Below are 25016 nucleotides of genomic sequence, written 5' to 3'. Positions count from 1 at the left end.
AAAATAACTACATAAGCTAATTGGCCTAAACTTATCCATGGAGTCAGCACCTTGAATTTTGGGGATTAATGCAATGAAGGTACCATTGATCTATTTCAAAAGTCTTCTAGCCTCGAAAAATTCTTCGACCCCAATGGAAACATCTTTCCCAACAATATCCCAGAATTCTTGGAAGAATAACATGGGGAAGCCATCAGGTCCGGGAGCTTTGTTACCATCAAAAGAACAGACAACATTCATGATCTCCTGGTTCGAAGGTATAGAAGAAGGGGAGGCATTCACATGCTCATCAATGAGGCAAGGAATATTCTTAAGGAAAGAACTTTGAGCATCAACATCTAGTCTATGATCCCTACAAAGAAGATCAGCAAAGAATCTTTTGGCCTCATTTCTTATCTCATCCTCCTTAACCAGCTCCCCATTGTCCACAACCAGTTTTGTGATCCTGTTTGCCGCTTTATGTTTGATAATCAACATATGAAAGAATCTTGTGTTCTTGTCTCCTTCCTTCAGCCAAATACATCTTGATCTTTGCTTCCAAAATTTTTCTTCTTTAGCAATGATTTCATGGTATTTTTTGAGGATCTCATTTTCTTCAGCAATTGACACAGTAGAGAATCCATCCTTCTGAATTTGGACTTGTATTTTATTGAGGTCTTCCTGAATTTTTCCTTTGGCCTAAAAAATATTCCTTCCTCAAGGACTTCTTGAGTGGGGAGATTAGAGACAGAGGTTGAGGATACCACTTCCTTATTTTCCCCCAAGGGTCCAAAGCAGTTATAATCAACAAAGTGAGCTTCCTTATTTTCTGAGTTTTTGACTTGCCATACCTTTTTTTCTGGAGCCATTTTACTTTTAGCTGAAAGTTTGGCTTGCTTGAGCTCCCCTTTAGGCTTGAGAGGACAGGATTTAGCCCAGTGACCCGCTTTCTTGCAATGAAAACAAGCAAAGGGGATAGATTCATATTCTATCTGCTGTTTCCACATTCTCAACTTTGACACTATGTCTATCTGTTTTGGCATATCTGCATCATGAGCTATCCCTACACAAAATTTGACATGAGTAAGCCTCCTTTTTTAGGTTGTGACTGGGTCTATTGAGAAGAGCTCACCAAAGGAGCTTGCTATTCCTATGAAAATGCTTTCTACCCAATACTCAAGAGGCAGACCTAGTAACTTTACCCAAATTGGGACCTACGCCAGAAGTGAATCATTCATGTTTAGATTCGGATGCCATTTCCAAAGGACCAAAGCTGTCTTTCCAACCATCCAAGGACTACCACAGAGAATCCTTATTTTATCTTCTTCACATGAGAAAGCAAAGGTAAGGAGGCCTTTGGGCAAGGCCAAAATTTCAACATTACCTTTCAAATCCCATTTATTTTTAACATAAGCCCTTACAACTTCGATGTTTGGGAATGTACCCATAAAATTTCCTACTAGGGAGTTTGACATACTGCTAATATTATGATCCAGAACCGAATCAGGGATAGAGATAGCGAACTTGTCACCGGTAGGGTCAGATATATTCTTGACAGGAGGTAAATAGGATTTTCCAGATGGTCTTGTTCCAAAGAGGGATGACCATTTTCTAGATTCAATTCCAATCTCCAAGGCCTCTTCACGTGGGCTGGACCCCCCGCTAGATGCCTCCCCCCCCCCCCCCCCCCCCCAATGTGATTCTAGAAACCACTTTCTTCTCTGGTAGAGTACCAACAACCTGCAGAATATCATCCACCTTCGGAATATCTGGAGGCTTGTCCTTCTCCCCCATAGGACCAGCTCCATCGTTTTAGCCGCTCCCACCATTGGAACCAGAATTCCCGCCTCACAGGGAATTTGAAATTTGAATTCTGCCATTGTCGCTTATTCCACCTCTACGCGTGTTCTCCATGTTGGTTTGAAACATTGTTATTTACATTGACATTTACATTTGTTGGCCTACATTCAAAATAACATTTGTGATCCTTATATAAATAACATTTTTTATAATTTAGAATTTCTAAGGGTTTTGGGAGATCATTTAGCAAGCATTCTACAATCTAATCTAGAGATACTGAGAAGTAGACTACAAACATTCTACATTCAAGTGTGGATTTATGTTTGTCATTTGTGATTATCATGTTATTGTATTAACACTTGCAAGACTTTAGAAAAGAGCATTGCATTAACACCTTCATGTGAAAATTCTTGAGAGGGTTTCATACCTAAGGTAATATTTTCATTTTAGAATTTCATCATTGAATTAGCATTTGTCCTTACGAGGACATGCAATATTTTTATCAACATAGCTATAGTGGAGGTGGGAACACCAACATGAGGTTTGACTTAGGAAATCTTGTATACAACGCAATACTTCTCCCCATTTTTTATGTGTGTAGGTTCAGATTTGATATTGGGAAGTTTACAGATGAGCAAAATAGATAGTGACAAACATTTTCAAATTTCAAACTATAGTGTCATAAATTGTATCCTTTTATAATTTCACTCTCATTTTTAGCTCCTTTAGTGGTTGTGCCTCACACTCTTGATTTCTGCCTAATCATGCTTAGTGTTGGGACCATTTTCAGAGGCTAAGTGTAATCCCCTGCTCATAGACCTTTGTCTAGCTTGAAATTCCAGGACTAGGCCACCCCTATCCTCTTAGATTAGGGGACCTAGCCATGTCTAGGCATTTTAACCCCAAATTTGAAATCATAATTAGCAACCTTATGAGTAGCCAAAAATTTATCCTCGATGTCAGCCTTAATTGAAAATTTAACTTGAGAAGATGTAAATTATATGTAAATACAACTCCTCTCTCATTTTAACATCTATCTATCATCAAGCTAACCTTCAATTTAATTCCAATTGAACATTCAATCAAGCATCTTCAAGTCCATTGAGGTGAAGTCTTCAATTGAGGATTATATCATTCAAGTTTAACAATCATGATCAAGTCTTTATGTGTTCCTTTATGATGAAAGAATGAATTAACATCCATCAAAAAACATCAAACTTTGTGTGTGCCTTCAAAGCAAGGGTTTCACATAAAAGGTATTTTTTTTATTTCAAGCATTTCCTTTAAGGTTTTAAGCCTCTTCCCTACCAAGGCTAAGCTCTTTTTCATTCAACATTGTTATAGTAAAAGTGGAAACACTAACACAGGGTTTGACTTAGGCAAGGCCCTATACAACACAACATTTCTCCTCTTCTTGTATGTAGGTATAAATATAATAGTGAAAAGTTGTGGAGCTGGCCAAAGTAGGCTAAGAAGAACAATTATAGGCTTTTAATTTAGTTGAAAAACCCCTAGACTATGCCAATTAGCTCACTTGTCTAATGCTTTTAGGCTGAATTTTGGAGGAAAATATTTACAAGCCACCTAATCCAAAATATAATTCCTTAGCTAATGAATAAACCTATAGGACTAGGGCACCTATCTCCGCAGTTTGACATACTTAACTTCAGATTTTAGCTATAGGTTCTTCTCTTTCTCTTGATTTCAGATCCATACTTCTATGTTTGCTTCTAGTTTTGTATCTGTTTGTTTATGCCAAATCTTGTCAATTTTCTATCATCACCAAGATCTTGTATTTTCATATCACAATCATATCCAATCATATCAAATCAAAAGGGAGAGAAATTAACAAGAATGCCCAACTCTCCTTGAAGATTGAAGTTGGATCTAATTATTTGTCACCCCAAAGAAATGATGAAGATTGGAAATGGTAAATAAATAAATTTTTGATTTGTTCTTTTGGATTTGGCTGTGTAAATTTTTACATTGCTAGTGTTTCAGATCAAATACCATGATCCATCCTTAGGGAAAAAGAGAAAGTAATAGAGCAAGAGAGCATAATATGAAGATGATAGTAGACCTAGAAGATTAAAAAAATGAAAGACCAAACACAAGGAAAGCGGAGCGAAAACCAAGAGGAGCCAAAAACAAATAAAAATAACACCAAAAAGAGACAAAAGACAAAGAAAAAACACAAGAGAATAAAGTAATAAAACATAAAAATGGAAGCAGAGAACAAACTAATACACACACACACACACACACACACACACACACACATATGTGTGTGTGTGTATACACATATATATGTGTATATACATATACACATATGTATATGTGTATATGTATATGTGTATATACATATATGTATATACACATATATACATATACATATATATATACATATATATACACATATATATACACACACATATATCTATATATATGTATATATGTATATATATATATATATATATGTATATGTATATACACACACACACACACACACATATATGTATATGTATATGTATATGTATATGTATATACATATACATATACATATATATACATATACATATACATATACATATACATACATATATATATACATATATACATATATATACATATACACATATACACACACACACACACACACACATATATATATATATATATATATATATTAGTTTGTTCTTTGCTTCCATTTTTATGTTTTATTAATTTATTTTCTTGTGTTTTTTCTTTGTCTTTTGTCTTTTTTTGGTGTTATTTTTATTTGGTTTTCGTCCCTCTTTCCTTGTGTTTGTTCTTTCATCTTTTTAATTTTCTAGGTCTGCTATCATCTTCATATTCTACTCTCTTGCTCTATTACTTTCTCTTTTGCCCTAAGGATGGATCATGGTATTTGATCTGAAACGACGGCAATGCAAAAATTTACACGATCGAATCCAAAAGAACAAAATCAAATCATTATGGACCGTGGAAGCTTCATGAATTCAAATAAATAAGTTCCTAGTTTTCATTTCTAGGCTAAGGATCCATTTCCACCAAATTTCATTTAGGAGACCTAACTCTTTTTGGCACTATTTTAGATTTCATATGTTTAGATATAAGTTTATTTTCATTTTTAAAAAAAAATTTATAAACATTTTTTTCTAAAATTTGTTACATATGTGCTTGCATACATTATTTATCATTATTTTGGTATCTAATATTTCTTAATTAAGTGGTTAATCGATTATATCATTGTTATCACATAGCATAATCATTTGCTTAGTCAATTACATATTTCCTATCATTTCATATCATTGGTTAATTGATTGCATTATCATATTTTACATTTACAATAATTTTTGTCAATTAATTAATGGCATAGAAAGCATAAACTAATTCCTTTATCCTTGCCTCTAGCTTTCCTTTCTTGTTTCCTAGGAGCAATTGTGTGTTGTTGGATCTTGTACTTGTTTATGAGTTTCATTTTATGAGTTTCATAACACATTGTTACAAATTTGAGATTCCTTTGAGAATATGTAGACTCATGGATTCTCATTCTTTAAATAATAATTATGGTGAACTCGAGTTCCATGATAACTTATTCCCCTCATGCTTCTAATGATGAGGATGACCATTCAATAAAAGTGTCTAAGGAATAACTAACAAGGCTTGAAAAGGAATTTGAAGGTCTTCAACAACTTGTGATTCAAAAATACTTAGCTGGAGAGGCAGTTTCCTTGATTAATAATATAAGGAAGGCGATACAAGGTGATGCACATGGTGTGGATTTTCTATGCAGTATAGGTCACATATAGTGGATGAAAACACTGTGAAGATGAATAGTTAAAAAAAGTGCTTGGATATTCCACTCCTAAAACCCAAGTTGAGATACCAATGCCTATACCTACAACAATACCCAATGTTCCTACATGTACATCTTCTATCACGAATACCACTACACAAAATGGTAGTGCAATACATGTTAACAATAAGACTAATCCTATCAATCAATATGCTTATGTTCCATCTTCAACCAACCTTCCTTTTGTTTCTCAAAACATGCATCAACCATATCCTCCACCCACTTACCATAATGTTCCAAATACCTTTAAATCTTCCATCACAAGACAATTCACTTATCGATATCATTGTAAACCATTTGTTAAAAAATGTTTCATCTTTACAACAACAATTGTCCAACATAAATCAATCCCAATCCATTATCCCATCACATTCAACAAGTAGCCCACATTTTTCTACCATCCTTCAAACTAAAATACCACAAAACATTGTGATACCTTGTTTTGAGAAATATAGTAAAAAAGGTAACCGCCATACTCATGTGTCAACATTCATCACTTTATATGGCGAGTTTTCATTTTAACAAACATTCTTGTAAAATTTTTCCTTAGATCCTTGAAAGAAACTACCTTGGAATGGTTTTGCTCTTTTCCTAGTGATTCAATTGAAAAAAAATAGCAATTCGTAGGATAAATTTATGTAACATTTTTAGAACAACATTGGACCAAAAATTACATTAACTATTTTGGTAAAAGAGAAAGTGACTGATTTCATTAATATATGTCAAAATTTGTATTCACAAATTTCTTATGCTCTTCTTGATGCTAATATTCATAGAGTTTTAATTGGCGATTTACAATTACATATTAGAGAATATTTTATTTATGAAATACCCATCTTTCACACACTTATGCACAACACTTCATGAATATCAACTTTAGGTTAGTCAATATGATCTTGGTTCTTCATCTATGACTCCAATTGATATGTTTGAATATGCTCATGAAACTTATCAATACTTTAGAAAATAAAACAAATAGTTAATTAAGATAAACAACCACTCTTGCAACAACATTGAAAACCTTTTGTTGTGATCAATTTTCTTCTAAACCAAAGAATCACAACTTCACACTACTTTCCAAGTCCTTACACTCTATTATGCTTCAATTGATTAATAACAACTTGGTAAAGATTCCTCCCATCCATCCCATAGATACCTCAAAGCTTTTGTCTCCTTCTTCTAACTCCAATGACATTTCTCAATATTATCGTACATGTACAAAAATATGTATGTATCTTAAAAATGAAATTCAAGACCTCATTGACTCTAATACAATACAAGTGGATGATGTGAATGATTAAGGGAATAAAGTTGTAGCACCACCTAATCAAAACTTATAAATATTTACCAATCCATTTCCTTCCCATTCCATAAATTGTGTTGAGCCTAATGATGATAGTTATATAGCTATTGATGAATTATCCAATGAAGCTAACAACTTTGTGGATCTGATAGAACAAGAGAAACCTAAGCCTAAATATAAATCAGATATTAGTTTTAACTCAAGTGATATTATAGAGAGGAAAATTGCATACCCCTTTGCGATTTCACCTACACTTTTGTAGTCACTTTAGTGTCCATTCCCCTAGCATTGTGTAGGTCCATTTCATCCCTTGCATCGTCCTTTTCCTTCTCAAGATGCTCAAGACACCTTGTCAACAATTGCCTTCTCGCCTCAGTTTTGCACTAATTGCATGTTTCTCTTTCCATGCATCATTTTTTAGCATTATTTATCTAGGGTCTAGTACACCACTTTCCCTCATCTTCCCACTTTTAAATCTATTAGCTCATTCCAATCAATCTCTCTCGAATCCTCTCACAATCTCTCTTAGTGTTTCTCTTGCATTCTCTTGGCTTTTAAAACTCTCTCTTTGTCTATCTAGCTTGCACAACTTCTTACAAATTGCTACAACTGTATATGCAACTCTTGGCTTCCTCAAGCCTAATATCTCTCTTGTATCATTAAGAATCTTGGTATTTATCGCATACCTTGTCTATTAAATTATTTATCATTCTATCTATTTGTCTCTTTATCTATCTATCTAGTTGTTGTAAACATGGAAACACCAAAACAAGGACTTGATTGAGGCAGGTCTCCAAACAACCACACACATTTTTCCTCTTATGTTTGTGTGCATGTTTATTCGATATATTCAACTGCATAGAGGCTTTCTTGCGTTAATCTATTTTATTTATCTTATTTAACCACTTAAATCTTCTCATAATTTATTTTATCCTTTTACCTCTATAATCTAATATTCGTTATCATGTTTCTAAATTCTAGGTTTTGCAGAGTAGTCTAAGTATAGAGTTGGGTTTTTGCCAGATTTTAAGTATTCTTTGTTATGGTGCATATGAGGCTACAAAATTTTATGCAAACATCTATGTGGCACACTAAAAACCTTGGTAGAGATATTTAGATTTAGACCGAAAACTCTTTGTTGTCTACACTTTCCATTCCCGTTAACAGAATCTCTATTTTGTTCATCTATAATTTGATTTCTTCACCAATTTAATTAGTTGGAGATATCTAAATGTATGTTGTGAAATTGGTTCTCAAGGGAACATAGTTTTCCCTTTGTAGAGTCACATTTCCTCCATTACAAATATCTTAAATGTATTTGATGGACTTTTATACATTATTGCTACAATCAATAACAAATCCACATGTGTGGTGCTTATTTATCTAGTTTGTATGGTGATGTAGGAGCATCCCCGATCTATGAGAAATTTTGCATCAACCAAAAATATTTTCTTTTAGTTTTGTTCTTGTTGCAGTTTCTGTGTTACTTTCAGCATTTTCCGGTAGTTATTTCTTTTTCGCTGTAGATCAAATTTTCGGTTTCTAGGTTTGTTCTTGTTCATCATTCCAGATTTCCAATTCATTTGGATTCTTTTCCAGCAAGTTATTCCTTATGGAGTGTTTGTTTCTTGGTTCCAGAGGAGTTTTCAGCTTACCGTCTATGTTGGAGATTTCTTCTTGAGCAGAGCAATTCCTTGGATTGCAGAATAATTTGACACCACACACGATGTTCTTAGTCCCTTGGTCAACCCTCCTTTGTGGTTCACACTTCATGTTTGTTCTTGGCGGATGAGATATTCACATTTTGGGGCCGACGTATTTTACACATTTCATTTTCCTTCCTTGTTAAATATAATCTTTTGTGGCTGACTCAGATGTGTTCTGGATGGTATACATATTATGGTATGTGATCCTTTGAGATATAGTGAAGTAGTATGATGATCTAGATTCATAAATTGTAATTCAGACACTTCTTGGAGGTCCAGATGAATTGTATTCTAGGATGTAGTTTGAACTAGGCATGCTAGCCTGCATGTAACCTGGATATTACCAGATGTCCTATGATAAATATATGATGATGCAGATATATGATTTTTCATTTTCTATGTTCTATGTTGTTGCTTTCATTGCATTACTCTTGTTGCATGATCTGGACTGTTCTCTTTGACTATCCTTTGGTTCATGGCTGTGTCAGATGGTATCAGAGATGGTTGCAAACTGTGAGGCATTCCTTTGGGTGAACAGATCATCGAATTGAGGCAGGCTGCAATAGATCGCCGATGAAGAGGCAATTGAAACCTTATGGTCAGATCGCCACGTTGAGGTAGTTGCACCGGAGCAAGGGAGGAGATGCCGCCGAGAAGGATGAACCCTAGGAGGGTAGAGCAAATGATGGAGGATTTCAAGAATGAGATGAGGAATGAGATCTAAAACGCGTTGGCTGATTTGCAGAGGAATCCAGAATTAGAGGATGAATATGAAGAGGTAGGAGACAAGCTTGAGGCCGAAGAAGCAGAAGGATCGACAAATGAGGGTGAAGAAAGATTTCTTAGAGTAGTGGCGCAAGTGAGTAAAGTTCATAAAGTTGAGGTTTCTGAATTTTGGGTTCGTTGAATTTGGAAGACCTGATAGACTAGATTAGAGAGTTGGAAGACTACTTTGAGTTTGAAGATGTTAAGGACCCACAGAGAGTCTGTTTAGCCAAACTAAGTTGTAAGAGAATTCCGCTTTATGGTGGAAATAGTTGCAGAGAGATAGAGTGGAAAATGGTGAGATGAAAATCACCCAGTGGAGGCAGATGGTCACGATAGTGAAGGCTAAATTCATTCTAAGAGATTATAAATTGGAGTTGTTCAAAAGGTTGCAATTCTTGAAGTAAAAGGACATGAGTGCGAAGGAGTACACTGAAGAATTCTACAAGGTGATGATCAGATCCGGTCATCAAGAGATGGATAGGGAGAAGGTTGCTAGATATATAAATGGACTCCGATTTAATATCCAAGATGAGATGAGTGTGCTAAAGATTTCTACAATTGAGAAGGCCTATCAATATGCTTTGAAGGCTGAAGATAAAATGAAAAGGAGATAGCAGAATAACCCTAGAGGAAAGGAGAGATATAAGGGGTAGGTGAATGATAGTATAAAGAAGCGAAATGTTGGAGAAGAACCAAAATATAAATGGAATAAAGAACCAAATCAGAAGACACAAAGAAAAGGTAGTGGTAGTAGCAGTAGAGAATTTTTAGGTAGATGTTTTAAGTGTGGAGAAATTAGACATAGTTCTTTTGAGTGTAAGCAAGGAATGACAATGAATTGTGTGGCAAATGAGGATCAGGAAGCTAATTGTTGGTATTTTGGTATGGTTTTATCATTGATGTCAACACCTACTATCACTTATCAACTCTAGCACTTTGAAGAATCGAAAATGTTCACCGACAAGCAAGTGACTTATGCACAGTCACTGGTATCTGGTACACCGACATGATATAATGTTCACCGACACTTGGAATGATATGAAAAACACTTGGTTATGTTGAAGACATCATTTGGACACTTTGTCTTGGAGATTTGTTCATTGGCACATTCATATTTGCATATTTGTTGTTACTGGCAAATAGGTCCAGAATAAGCACCGACAGGCTTATCTATTCCAGATCAACACAACACTATGGAGATGTTTTATTATTGTTTTGAGCCGACATATTGAATCGGTTATTGCATCGGACATTGTTTTATTTGTAAAGTGATTTTATTGTAATATCCTTTAGAGCCGACCTACTAAAATTGGTCTTAAGTTATGGTATAAATGTAAGATCTTATTTGTAAGGTCGAATGTGGAATGCGAAAAGGAATTGTGTGAAGGTATATGCGAGAATAAGCAAAGCTATACACACAGACATCGTTTGAAGGTTGAAGGAGGGTTTTTTGTGAAGACAATCAGAACTACATCGGTACTGAATCCAACATAGAAAGATGCTAATTTGAGAAGTACATCCTTATTGGATTTAACCATCCAATTGTAGTCAGTTTGACTCCTATTTGTGTTTGAGCAGTGAGGTCTAGGCACTTGGCCTTTCTGCATGTGCAGACCCCATTTGTATACAATACTAATATTGGTGTTATGTGTTGTGGATGTTATTGTGTTTCTATTTCATGCATTAATATTTACCGATACTATAATTAATTGATAAAACTGTCTACCGACATAAAAGACTGGTTTACCGGTATTAAGCATTAAAGTTGGTTAAGTTGTTTTAGTTTGAATTTATTTGACAACTAATTCACCCCCCCTCTCAGTTGTCCCCGGGACCTAACAATTGGTATCAGAGCCTAGTCCTCTTTTGTAGAAGTTTAACAGCTTGAGGAGATCCAATGTCTACTAACTATTTCAGGAAGGACAGTCCTAAACTTGATGGAACCAACTATGACATATAGAAGATCAGAATGGAGACACATTTGAATTGCATTAGAAAGGACATCTGAGAAGTTACAAAGAATGGCTATACTGCTCCTACTCCCAGTCAGCCAAATCCACCTACCTTAGGAAAATATGATGAAAATTATTGCAAAGCTAGAGAAGCACTTTTGAGCGCATCATCAGATCAACAAATCATGAGATTATCAGATAGATCAACTGCTAGAGATATTTGGGATCATTTGTAAACACTGAATGAAGGAGATTCCACAGTCAAAATTGCAAAACTTGAAAGCTTCCGGGTCAAGTATGAAAATCTGAAAATGGAAGAAGATGAAAGGATTTCTGCTTTTATGGAAAGAGTTAATGAATTTGTTTTGGGTATTAAATGTTGTGGAGGAACCTTAAGTGAAGATGAAATTGTTTCAAAAGTTTTAAGAGGATTTCCACCGACATATAAAATGAAGGTTACTGCTATAAATGAGTTGAGAATAATGCCTAATACATCAGTAACTAGGGATACATTGATTGGAAAACTTTCAGCTTTTGAAATTGAGGAATTTGGTCCTGTTGCTACTATAAAGACTGATTTAGATTTTAAACCATCAACATCATCTGCACCATCATTTGACAAGTCTGATTGGAAAGACTTTTATGCAAAAGAACTTGAAGAAAGCAGGAGAGAAAATGAAGAACTTGAAGCACTATTTTCAAGGAAAATGCCTAAAGGTCCAGTTGGAAGTAAGTATGAAGGTAAAACACCCTTTAAATGCTTTAACTATAATAAGATTGGTCATATGGCTTCAAGATGCCCTGATAGACATGCTAGACTAAGAGAAGAAGCTAGGAGAACATACAAGCCTAACCCTGAATATCAGAGATACAGATTTAAGAAGAATAAAGATAAATCTTGCTATCTTGCTGATGAAGGAGTGATTGATGATTCTGATGAAGATCCGACAGACAATGGATGAGTTTTTGTTGCTATAACGGAAGATCAACCGGCACCTACTGTTCAACCGGTAGAGCAGGCCTTGGCGGCTAAAATTGAAGTTAAGGATGAATGGATCATTGATCCAGGATGCTCACATCATATGATTGGTGATAAAAGTAAATTCTTGAACTTTCAGGAATATAATGGAGGTTCAGTAAGATTTGGAGATGATAAAGCTTGCTTGATCAAAGGGTAAGGTACAATATCTCTTGATGGTAAGCATAATACTGACAATGTTTACCATGTGGAAGGTTTAAAGCATAATCTTTTGAGTGTTGGTCAATTAGTTGAGAAAGGATTTCAGTTACAATTCAAGAATGGAAAATGCAAAATTATGAATAGAACTGATTTGGAAATTACAACCGGTAATCAAACTAGAGGTAATATCTTTCATTTGAATAACAGTGAAAAGACATGCTTAATTGCACATATTGATGAAAGTTGGCTATGGCATAAGAGACTTTGTCATGTAAATTTTGATTGCATGGTAAAAATCAATACTACTAAGGCAGTTAGAGATTTACCTAAGATTGTCGAACCTCACAATCCGGTATTTACGGAATGTCAATTTGGAAAACAAGTTAGAGCATCTTTAAGTATTCCAGAAAAATCCAATAATGCTCTTGACCTAATTCATACTGATTTATGTGGTCTAGCTAGAACTAAAAGTTTACAAGGTGATAGATATTTCATGCTAATCATTGATGACTACTCTAGAATGTGTTGGGTTACTTTTCTTAGAGAAAAATCAGAAGCACTCGAGAAGTTCAAACTATTCAAAGCAATGGTAGAGAATGAAACCGGTAAGAAAATCCAATGTCTGAGATCAAATCAAGGAGGAGAATTTACATCTAAGGAATTTAATGGATTTTGTGAAGTGAATGGAATCAGAAGACAGTTATTAGCACCCCGGACACCCCAGCAGAATGGAGTTGTTGAAAGGAAAAACAAAACTATCTTGGATGCAGCCAGAAGTATGTTATCTGAAGCAAATCTACCATATGTATATTGGAGAGAGGCAGTAAGCACAACGGTCTACACATTCAACAAAGTTCACATCAAAGGAGAAACCGATAAGACCCCTCATGAACTATGGTTTGGTATTACTCCTCCTCTTAAATATTTCAGAATATTTGGAAGTAAATGCTATATTAGAAGAGATGAGTATATTGGCAAATTTGATCCTAGAAGTGATGAAGGAATATTTCTTGGTTATTCATCTAAGAGAACAAAAGAAGAAAATGTTTTAACAAAAGATTACAAAAAATTGTTGAGAGTACAAATGTAAAGATTGATGAACAATTCAGAGGAACTTCAAGGTATATAGACTCTGAACCGGCAACAAAGATTCTAACAAATGAACCTACATTGAACTCACCGGTACAGAATGAAGATCTAGTTACACTGGTATCATCTGAAAATTCCACAGTAACTGAGGAACAACATCAAACGAAGACACCGCGGTATGTAAGACTGAATCACTCTGAAGATCAGATAATTGGGAACAAGTATAAAGGAGATATGACAAGAGGAAGACTGACAAATGAATAGGTATGTCTTATTTCTCAAACTGAACCATCATCAATTAATGAGGCATGTGAAGATAAATACTGGATTAAAGCTATGGAAGAGGAACTAGAACAAATTAAGTAAAATAACACATGGACATTAGTTCCCCAGCCTAAAGATAAAAATGTGATTGGAACAAAATGGGTATTCAGAAACAAACTTAATGAAGATGGTAAGGTAATCAGAAATAAAGCAAGACTAGTGTGTAAGGGATATTCTCAGAAAGAAGGAATTGATTATAATGAAACCTTTGCACCGGTAGCTAGAATTAAGGTAGTCAGATTATTCTTGGCTTTTGCAGCACACAAGAACTACAAAGTATATCAAATGGATATTAAATGTACATTTCTGAATGGAGATCTTGAAGAAGAAGTTTACATTGAACAACCTGATGGATTTTCTTTGACAGATAACAAAGATATGGTTTGCAGGTTAAGGAAAGCTTTGTATGGGTTGAAACAAGCTCCAAGAGCTTGGTATGCAAGATTGGATAAGTATCTTTTGAAGATTGGTTTTTCTAAAGGTAATGCAGACAACAACTTATACTACAAAGTGACTAATGATGACATCTTGGTTATAGAAGTTTTTGTTGATGATATAATTTTTGGAGGAGAAGATGGATTATGTAAAAACTTTTCTATTGAAATGCAACAAGAATTTGAAATGTCTATGATTGGAGAAATAAAATTCTTTTTAGGATTGCAGATTTCACAAACTGATAAAGGTATATGGGATGGAGAACTCTAAACCGGTAAGCACACCTATGACTACAAATGACAAATTATCACTAAGGGATGAATCTACACCTGTTAATTCGACTAGGTACAAATCTATGATAGGAGGCCTACTGTATTTAACACAAACAAGACCTGATATTATGAATGTGGTATGTATTGTTTCAAGATTGCAGAGTAATCCTAGAGAAAATCATGAACCAGCAGTAAAAAAGATTTTCTGGTACTTACAAGACACTACAAATCTTGGATTATGGTATCCTAGAGATGAAAACTTTGAATTATGTGCATACATAGATGCAAATTGGGCAGGAGATGTGGATGATAGAAAAAACACCACCGATGGAGCATTTTTTCTTGGAAGTAGATTAATTTCTTGGTTGAGTAAGAAACAAAGTTGTACATCTTTATCAACAATTGAATCAGAATATGTTGCAGCAACAATTAACTATACACAGGTACTATGGCTTAAGCAGATGTTGAAGGACATAAAGGTAAAATGCAAGGAACTTATAACTATCTATTGTGACAACACTGCAACAATTGATATATCTAAGAACCCGGTATTATAGTCTAAAACCAAATATGTCTCTATCAAACTGAATTTTCTAAGGGAGAATGTTGAAGCAAAAGAAATAAAACTGGTTTATGTGAATACTAAAGAGTAGATTGCAGATATTTTCACTAAACCTCTGCCTAAGAATACTTTTGAATATCTCAGAGATCAGCTTGGGGTTATACCCCCACCGGTAGAGACTTAGACAATTGATGTTTGTCATCAACCGACAGAATTAACAGAGAAATCTTTTATTCCGGCTTTGATGAGGAGACCTACTTCTCAGGGGGAGTAGTTGGTATACTGAATTGGTTGGCATTTTGTATTTGAATCTGGTTTTGTATTGCTTTGGAATTTGATGTCAAAGGGGGAGAGATTGGTATGGAAAAACACAAGAAAAACACATATCACTCTCAGGGGGAGAGATTGTTACTTTGGGGAGAGATTGTTTATGTCTGAATTTTTATTTCTGGTTATGATCTCTTTTTGGGAGATTGTTGGTTTTGGTATTTGGCATTTCTGTTTTGGCACTTTGATGGTTTTTTCATCTTGTGTTGTCATCAATGCCAAAGGGGGAGATTGTTGGTATTTTGGTATGGTTTTGTCATTGATGTCAACACCTACTATCATTTATCAACTCTGACACTTTGAAGAATCGGAAATGTTCACCGACAAGCAAGTGACTTATGCACAGTCACTGGTATTTGGTACACCAGTAGGATATAATGTTCACCAACACTTGGAATGATATGAATAACACCTGGTTATGTCGAAGACATCATTTGGACACTTTGTCTTGGAGATTTGTTCATTGGCACATTCGTATTTGCATACTTCTTGTTATCGACAAATAGGTCTAGAATAAGCACCGACATGCTTATCTATTCCAGATCAGCAAAACACACTATGGAGATGCTTTATTATTGTTTTGAGCCGACATATTGAATCGGTTATTGCATCAGACATTGTTTTATTTGTAAAATGATTTTATTGTAATATCCTTTAGAGCCGACCTACTAAAATTGGCCTTAGGTTATGGTATAAATGTAAGATCTTATTTGTAAGGTCAAATGTGGAATGCGAAAAGAAATTGTGTGAAGGTATATGTGAGAATAAGCAGAGCTATACACAGAGACATCATTTGAAGGTTGAAGGAGGGTTTTTTGTGAAGACAATGAGAACTACACCAGTACTGAATCCAGCATAGAAAGATGCTAATTTGAGTAGTACATCCTTATTGGATTTAACCATCCAATTGTAATCAGTGTGACTCCTATTTGTGTTTGAGCAGTGAGCTCTAGGCGCTTGGCCTTTCTGCATGTGCAGACCCCATTTGTATACACATACTATCTGCAATAGTATCATCTGATTGTGGGTAAGGTTTCCCACCGCGGTTTTTTCCCCTTACAGGGTTTCCATGTACAAATATTGGTGTTATGTGTTGTGGATGTTATTGTGTTTCTATTTCATGCATTAATCTTTACCGGTACTGTAATTAACTGATAAAACTGTCTACTGGCGTAAAAGACTAGTTTACCGGTATTAAGCATTAAAGTTGGTTAAGTTGTTTTAGTTTGAATTTATTTGACAACTGATTCACCCCCCCCTCAGTTGTCCCCGGAACCTAACAAGAGTTACCAGAGAGAATGTGTTAGAACTAGAGCAGGCAGAGTCCATTTTGTTCAAAAGAGTCTTGATGGAGCATAATAGTGAAGGTACCAGACCTACTCAAAGGAATAATATTTTCCAGACTATTTGTAAATCAAGTGGTAAATGTTGTAAGGTTATTGTGGATACTATAAGTATTGATAATTTGGTATCAGAGGAGATGGTAGTGAAGCTTGGTTTGGAGAGGCTTGAGCATCCTATCCCTTACCAGGTGAGTTGGTTGCAAGATGAGCATAAGGTGGAAGTGAGAGATTAGTGCTTGGTGAATTTTAATATTGGACCTTTCAACGATGAAGTCTTGTGTAAAATTTTTCCTATGAGTTCTTGTCATGTTTTGTTGGGTAGACCTTGGCAATTTGATAAAGGAGCCATTTATGATTGTAGAAGAAACCTGGTCACTATTGAGAAGAATGGACAAAAGTTTACTTTGGCTTCTTTGAAGGAGAAAGAGAAGGAAGTTGGATGTTTGATTCTTGAGAAGAGTTGCAATGATGAGAAGCAGGTTGTAGAGAATACATCAGATGGTAGCATGGATTTGTAGAAGGATCTAGTGGCTAGGTGTGATAGCAAGGTGGTACTAGATGGCAGAAAGGTTAAGGTTATGGTGGTAGGTCGGATGAAATATTGTGACAAAAAAAAATCAGAGTTGAAGAAGAAAGAGAGTAACAGTCAGAGAGAGTGTGTAGGTATGGAGCAAGTAAAGGGAGACACAGAGAAACATAAGCTAGAGAATTTGATTGAAGTTCCGGAAGAGGTTAGGAAGAAGTTTGCAGAAAAAGAAGACATTTGGATCAGAAATGAGCATGAGATCTATATCCTAAATCCTTTTTTATGTTCATGAGTTGCCTCTCATGGAATATCTTTTTATACTTGGGGTGTCTGACGGAGGAGCATCCCTGATCTATGAGCAATCTTGCATCAACCAAAAATATTTTCTTTTAGTTTTATTCTTGTTGCAGTTTCTATGTTACTTTCAACATTTTCTGGTAGTTGTTTCTTTTTCATTGCAAATCATATTTTCAACTTCCAATCTTGTTCTTATTAATCATTCCAGATTTCTAGTTCATTTGGATTCTTTTCTGACAAGTTATTCCTTTTGAAGTGTCTGTTTCTTGGTTCCAGAGCAGTTTTGAGCTTATCGTCTATGTTGGAGATTTCTTCTCGTGCAAAGTGATTCCTTGGATTGCAGAACAATTTGGTACCAAACACAATGTTCTTAGTCCCTTGGTGGACCCTCCTTTGTGGTTTGCACTTAATGTTTGTTCCTGGCGGATGAGATCTTCATGTTTTGGAGTCAACCTATTTTACACATTTCATTTTCCTTCCTTAGTAAATGTAATCTTTTGTGGCTGACCTGGATGTGTTTCAGATGGTATATATATTGTTGTATGTGATCCTTTGAGATGTAGAAAATTAGTATGATGATCTAGATTCATAAATTATAATTCTAACACTTCTTGGAGGTCCGAATGAATTGTATTCTAGGATGTAGTCTGAACTGGGCATGTTAGTCTATATGTAACCTGAATATTACCGGATGTTTTATGATGAATATATGATGATGCAGATATCTAATTTTTCATTTTCTATGTTCTGTGTTGTTGCTTCCATTGTGTTACTCTTGTTGCATGATCTTGACTGTTCTCTTTGAGGATCCTCTGGGTCATGGCCGCGTCATATGGTGAATGTGATTATAAAAGAATATCTTCACATACATGAATTATATCAAGACACTTAAGATAAATTAGAAATCTTGAATAAGGTTCATGGTGATTTCAATTGACCCACCATTGGTTCCATCACCCTTTCCATTGAAGTTGGTTCTAAGAACTTAGATGTTCCTTTTGTTGGAAGCATGAACTTGTATGGTTGTCATTAATGTCAAACCTGGTTATCCAGATGGATGTTGGTCTGGATATGCTCTTAGTTATTGTAGATTGTGTTTTGTGTTGCAGTTAATATTTTTGGTGTTGGTCATGTAATCTTGTATTCAATATGGTCCAAAAAGATTTTGGTGCCCTTCGGATATGTTGATGATTGTATTGCGGTTTAGTGGATTATATTCTTTTGGTCCGGATATATGTTGGAAGTTGTGTTGAGACATTGTTTTGGATCTCACCATGGTGTGTGAAGATCCACATAGATTTTTTTGCATTAGAAGAGGTTATGCGACTAACTAGTTGTTATTTATACACGTTACATTTGGCACACATTTGGTAACAGAATGAAGAATGTGTTAGAATGTGTGGATCATTGTATCAATCATGAAAAGATGTATTGTAATATTTTTTAGTTCCCCCTTTCTGTTGGAGTGGACCGATTTTAGTATTTTAGGTCTAGGTGGCTTATTTTGTGTCATATTGCTCATTCCATTTTGGCCAACCCTTAATTAGGTTTTTAATGTTGTATCTCATGTTTAAGATGTTTGGATGGATGAATTGTGAAGAGATAAAAAGTGGATTGTTTGAGAAGTGTAAGCAAATGATTTGCAAGCATATTTGAGTTTGTAGTTATGTGAAAGTCAAATTGAGAAGAGATTTGAAGGTGATATATTCTACAACATAGTGTGTTGTGACATTGAAGATTATCAGAGATGTTTTCCATGATTTTGGTTGTTTGATCTAGTTGTTCAAGGAAAATTCATGTTTAGGAGAATCCTTCTCAATTTCAATTCAGCTATTTCATTCGTTGTTGACTAAGAGTGATTCCTTTGACAACAATTTGTATCTTGTTCTGAAGAAGTGATCTTTAGTTGAGCAAGTCCTCTTTGTATCTTGCATAAGGTTGTGCACCTTAGCTCTACAAGTCCTTTAGATGTTGGTGCTCCTTGACAGTAAACCAAAAACATTGCAACTATTGTTATTCATATTGGGAGTTAGATTCTCACTGTGGTTTTTCCCTGTTTGGGTTTTCCAAGTAAATTTAGTGTTCATGTGTTAATGGTTGATGCTTATGTGTCGATGATTAATTTATTATTTCTAAGTAAGTTAATGTTGTTTATTAATAATCTATTTTGAAGTTTCAGACTGATTCATCCCCCCTCTCAGTCTTATCGGGTGTTCAAAAATTGGTATCAAAGTGTTGGTTCCTCTTTGGAAAGCTTAACTGCTTGAGGTAGATCTAGAAATGGCATAGGACCTTCATGTTAAAGTAGCAATATTTGATGAAACAAACTTTACTTATTGGAAGGAAATAATGGAGTACTACTTGGAAGTATTATAAAATAGGAGATTATTCAAATAGGTTATAAACGACCTTAGAATAGACCATCAACTTTGGATGAAATTAGGCTCAAGAGACAAATACACAATCTATAACAATACTTATCAATTGTTTAAGTGATGAAGTATTTGGCAAGGTTAAAGGATTGAAAGAAGCTAGGGAAGTCTGGAACAAGTTGTGTTATACATATGAAGGTGATTTGAAGACCCAACAATAAAGACTTTTGAACTTGAAGCAGAAATTTGAAGGTTTCAAAATGGTTGATGATGAAAGTGTTGAGAGATACATATGTTGGAATCAAGGAACACTGAGAGGGGGGTGAATTAGTGTTCTACCGGTTATAATTTTTTTTGACTTAACCTTAAACCACCAGAAACATAGGAATGAAACTGAAATGCAGAAACTAAAAACAATCAACCACAAAATAATAACACCAGGATTTTTACGAGGAAACCCAAATGGGAAAAACCACGGTGGGATTTGAACCCACAATATTATTCTACTATGGCCAATAGAAAAACAATATTACATAAGGGGAAATGCACACACATTCAGTCACACTGCCTAAAGCTCACTGCTCAATTACAATAAGGGCTACAACCCAAGAAAAATCACTGCCTTACTAATCAATTACAATGATGAAATACAATGAAAGAACTCCATATTAGCATCTAACAATGCCTGGATGAGTTTCGGTTAAGTACCAAATCTCTGACTGTATTTGCTCTGCAACTCTGCTTTGTTTTATATTTTAGTCAGCTACCAGATCAATAATGCACACATGAAACTATGCTACAAAGTATTCTCGATCACCACTCATTCACATACAATCATATCACACACAAAAATGATCTTCTACATTGGTCTTATATATCCACAATCACAAAATAAACAATTATCAAGTCGACATGTTGATGTAACGTGTAGTATTGAGTCAGCTTGACCTGATCACCAAAAACAAAAGAGGACCACCAAAAAGATGATAAGATGATGTCTCTATGTTGGCCCTATCATCCCATGCATGATTCATAACATCGCAATCACCAGAAAGCTTTCGAACCAAAACTGCTCTGTCCAACCTGAAATATCGGTTAACCAATTACTGATTCACATCCATTTCTGGATATCAAAATCCACAATTACCAGATAGGATTCTCAAGAAGAGTTTCCATCAATTACAACCCTAAACCATTAATCAAGCACCAAAATTCATTGTATGAGTGCCAATTGCTAACAATTTCCCCCTTTGGTGTTGAAACATGTACACCGGATCAAAATTGCTATCAAAATTTCTAAGGCTCCCCCTTAGATTAAGAACTCAAAAACCTGTAACATTCTCTGTACATTTTTCACCTTTACTCTCCCCTTTTGACAACAATGCCAAAGATGGGGTGCTTCCCAAAACTTATATACAAAGATATCTACCAAAGACTTTACACAAACTTGAAGATATCAACAAAAATGGTCTTCAAAAATCCTAAGTGAGTGTCCCACCCACTCTTCAAGTTATCCAAAACTATGATGAATGCGCTAAAAACATAGTCATGAATCTCCACATCCTTCAATTCAGATGGAATAGGTTGTGCCATAGCCTTTAAGCAATCAACTTTATTGCTCAACATAGTGTCCAATTGGGGGGCAATCGAATTCTGGAGTTCACCAAAAACAAAAGCGGATCACCAAAAAGATGATAAGATGATGTCTCTATGTCATCCCTATCACCCCATGCATAATTCATAACATCGCAATCACCGAAAAGCTTCCAGACCAAAACTGTTCTGTCCAACCTGAAATATTGGTTAACTGGTTACCGGTTCATATCCATTTCTGGATATCAAAATCTGTGATTACTGGATAGGATTATTGATAAGAGTTGCAATCAATGACAATCCTAAACCATTAATCAAGCACCAAAATTCACTGGATGAGTGTTCTATTGTTAGGAAACAATGATGAAGGAAAATTGAGAGGGGGGGATCAGTTTTCACCGGATCTACAAACTTAACCACAAATACAGATTTGATAAATTGCAACAATAACAAAGATAAGAAAATTGATATCACAACACACAACACCAAGATTTTGATGTGGAAAACCCTATTAAGGAAAAAACCACGGTGGGAACCTACCCACAATAAGATGATACTCTACAGTAATATGTGTAAATATTACAATGGGGAATGCACATGCATCCAGGCACACTGCCTAGAGCTCACTGCTCAAAAGATAATGACCCAGAAGGATACGACCCTCAGGGAAGTCTCACTAACTTACAAAATGATTTGGACTACAATTCGGAAGAAATGAACTGCAATAATAGCATCTGCACATGTCTGATGATAGTTCTGGTTAAGCACAATTGGCTTCTCTCAACAACAATCTTTTCTCAATCACAATGTTGAAAGATGGATCACTTGTTTGCACATACATCACTCTTTGATAATGCAGACACAATCTTGATACCTAAATTACATGACAACATCACCTATTTATATAATTCATCAACCTTGATAACAAGGTCGGCCAAACCCTCAACTCATAATTACAAAATTACATCACACGGTAAAAAGATCGACCACTGAACCAATATAATGGTATACATGACATAAAATTGACCTAAATCAAATCTCCAAACATGCAACATCACCAAGAATCACGCCAAGATCAACCGCAACACACTACACAACCAGAAAAACTGCATAACACAAAGAACATTACCAGATCAGCAAAATCACCAAGAACTCATACAATGATCAATTTGAATCACCAAAAAAAATAGGACACAATTAGGAAACACCAACAAGCACATTAGAATCATCAACAATGTAGCTGCACCAACCACTTATCAAATCTTCATCGATCAACATCTGAACATCAAGAACACTCAAAGAACAACAACTGACACGATAAAAAGATAACTTGTGGAGCACCAAATCATGAACCATACGAAGTGAAGATACACAAGGCCATTTGAAACAATCTCCCAAAGACACAACACAAGATCTAATTGCACAAGAATATACCAAAGGAAATACTGAACTCTTTTTTTTTTAAGGGCAAGTGTTTTTGGCTGGAGATATGAACTAGTGAGATCACATGGGAGGACCTCATCTCCATGTCGTGAGCCAAGGAATTCTTGATGGAGCACCTATATGTCTTGAGAGCACCAACCGTCATTTCCATTGGCCAATGAATAGAGACAAACCATCGATGGAGCCACTGATAGTGAGAGCCCACATCAAACTTTACCCTACATATTTGCTAGGCCTTCCTCGCGGTACGTGCTACTAGATTGGTTTGTTGGCACTAGTAGGGAGAAGTAGATGTTTTTCCAAGATGGGGGACCTATGGATAGTCACAACCAGCGGGGGATGGGATAAACCTCCACCTCACCGTACCGCCTAGCTTGGATGCCATGACGTGAGGCTCGGGGGTTTCGATCCTGAGACCTCCACCCGAAGGTGCGCAACCTACAACAACTGCGATACAGGGACAACCCCAGAAATACAGAACTCTGCAAAGCATTGATCAGAAAAACAAATTGCAAAACCGGATCATATGCTATGATCAATTAAGCTTCCTGGATCACCAAAACCAATATAGAAGAATAAAGTGATACTAAAAATACTCCATACACCAAACCATATATCCAATAAACCAATCTACAATCACCGAAGCAAAAACATGTTGGCATCAATGACAACAACATACCCTAGCAACAACAATGTCCAACAATCTCTCCCTTTGACATTGATGGAAACATATGAATGTAAAAAATAATCAATGCAAAGAAAGAAAATGACTCCACCAAACTCCCCCTAAGATCAAGCAGATAAAATAGTTTTTCACATGCTTCTCTCCCCCTTTGACAACAATGCCAAAGACAGGTTATACATCTCTTACAAAAAACACATCCTCTAAGAAGGACAATCTCCCCCTTAGGATAAACTCACAACTGATCACTTGAAACACTCATTAACTACTCTGGCTGAGTAGAAGCATCAACTCATCAATCCGGATAAAAAGATAAGGCTTTGAATTCCACAGGATTGATGCAACTCAATGCATCTCGTTCTCATCAAGAGGGGTGGATACCCCTAACTTGTCTCCCAAATAGACAAATGTATTTGCAGGCAAATGCTTAGTGAAAATATCCACAATTTGTTCCTTTGTAGACACATATTCCAACTTCACTTCCTCTCCACTAACTTTTTCCCTCAAGTAATGATATTTGATTGACACATGTTTAATTTTTGAAAGTTTCACCAAATTCTTTAACATGTTAATAGCATTGGAATTATCACAAAATCTGACAGTAGGATCATCATAGATAACTCTGATATCCTTCAACATTTGCTTCATCCAAACCACCTAAGTGCAGCTACCAGTAGAAACAATGTACTCAGCTTCAGCAGTAGACAAGGACACTGAATCTTGTTTCTTACTAGCCCATGAAACCAATTTCTTACCCAAAAAGAAAGCACCACCGAAGGTACTCTTCCGGTCATCAACATCACCAACCCAATCAACATCAGTGTAAGCACATAACATGAAATCATCATTCCTCGGATACCACAAACCATAATCCACAGTTTCCTTCAAATATCTAAATATTCTCTTTACAACTCTGATACCATTTGTTAGGCAATTGAGAAGGGGGGGGGGGGGTGTGAATCAATTTTCATTGGATCTAAAAACTTAACCACAAATACAAATATGATAAATTGCAGTAATAACAAAGATAAGCAAATTGATAGCACAACACACAACACCAAGTGTAGCGTCATAAAATTGCAACCCTCACAATTTTGACCACATCTTAGGCCCTCACTTATGCGACTGCATCTTTCTGCTCAACTGAGACCCCTCTCTGCACCTTCATCCCAAATCTTCTCCTATTCCAACCCTTGTATCATCT

The sequence above is a fragment of the Cryptomeria japonica genome, chromosome 9, assembly GCF_030272615.1.
Source record: "Cryptomeria japonica chromosome 9, Sugi_1.0, whole genome shotgun sequence".
Lineage (NCBI taxonomy): Eukaryota > Viridiplantae > Streptophyta > Pinopsida > Cupressales > Cupressaceae > Cryptomeria > Cryptomeria japonica.
The sequence above is the reverse complement of the archived record's forward strand: the minus strand, read 5'-3'. Positions refer to the sequence as shown.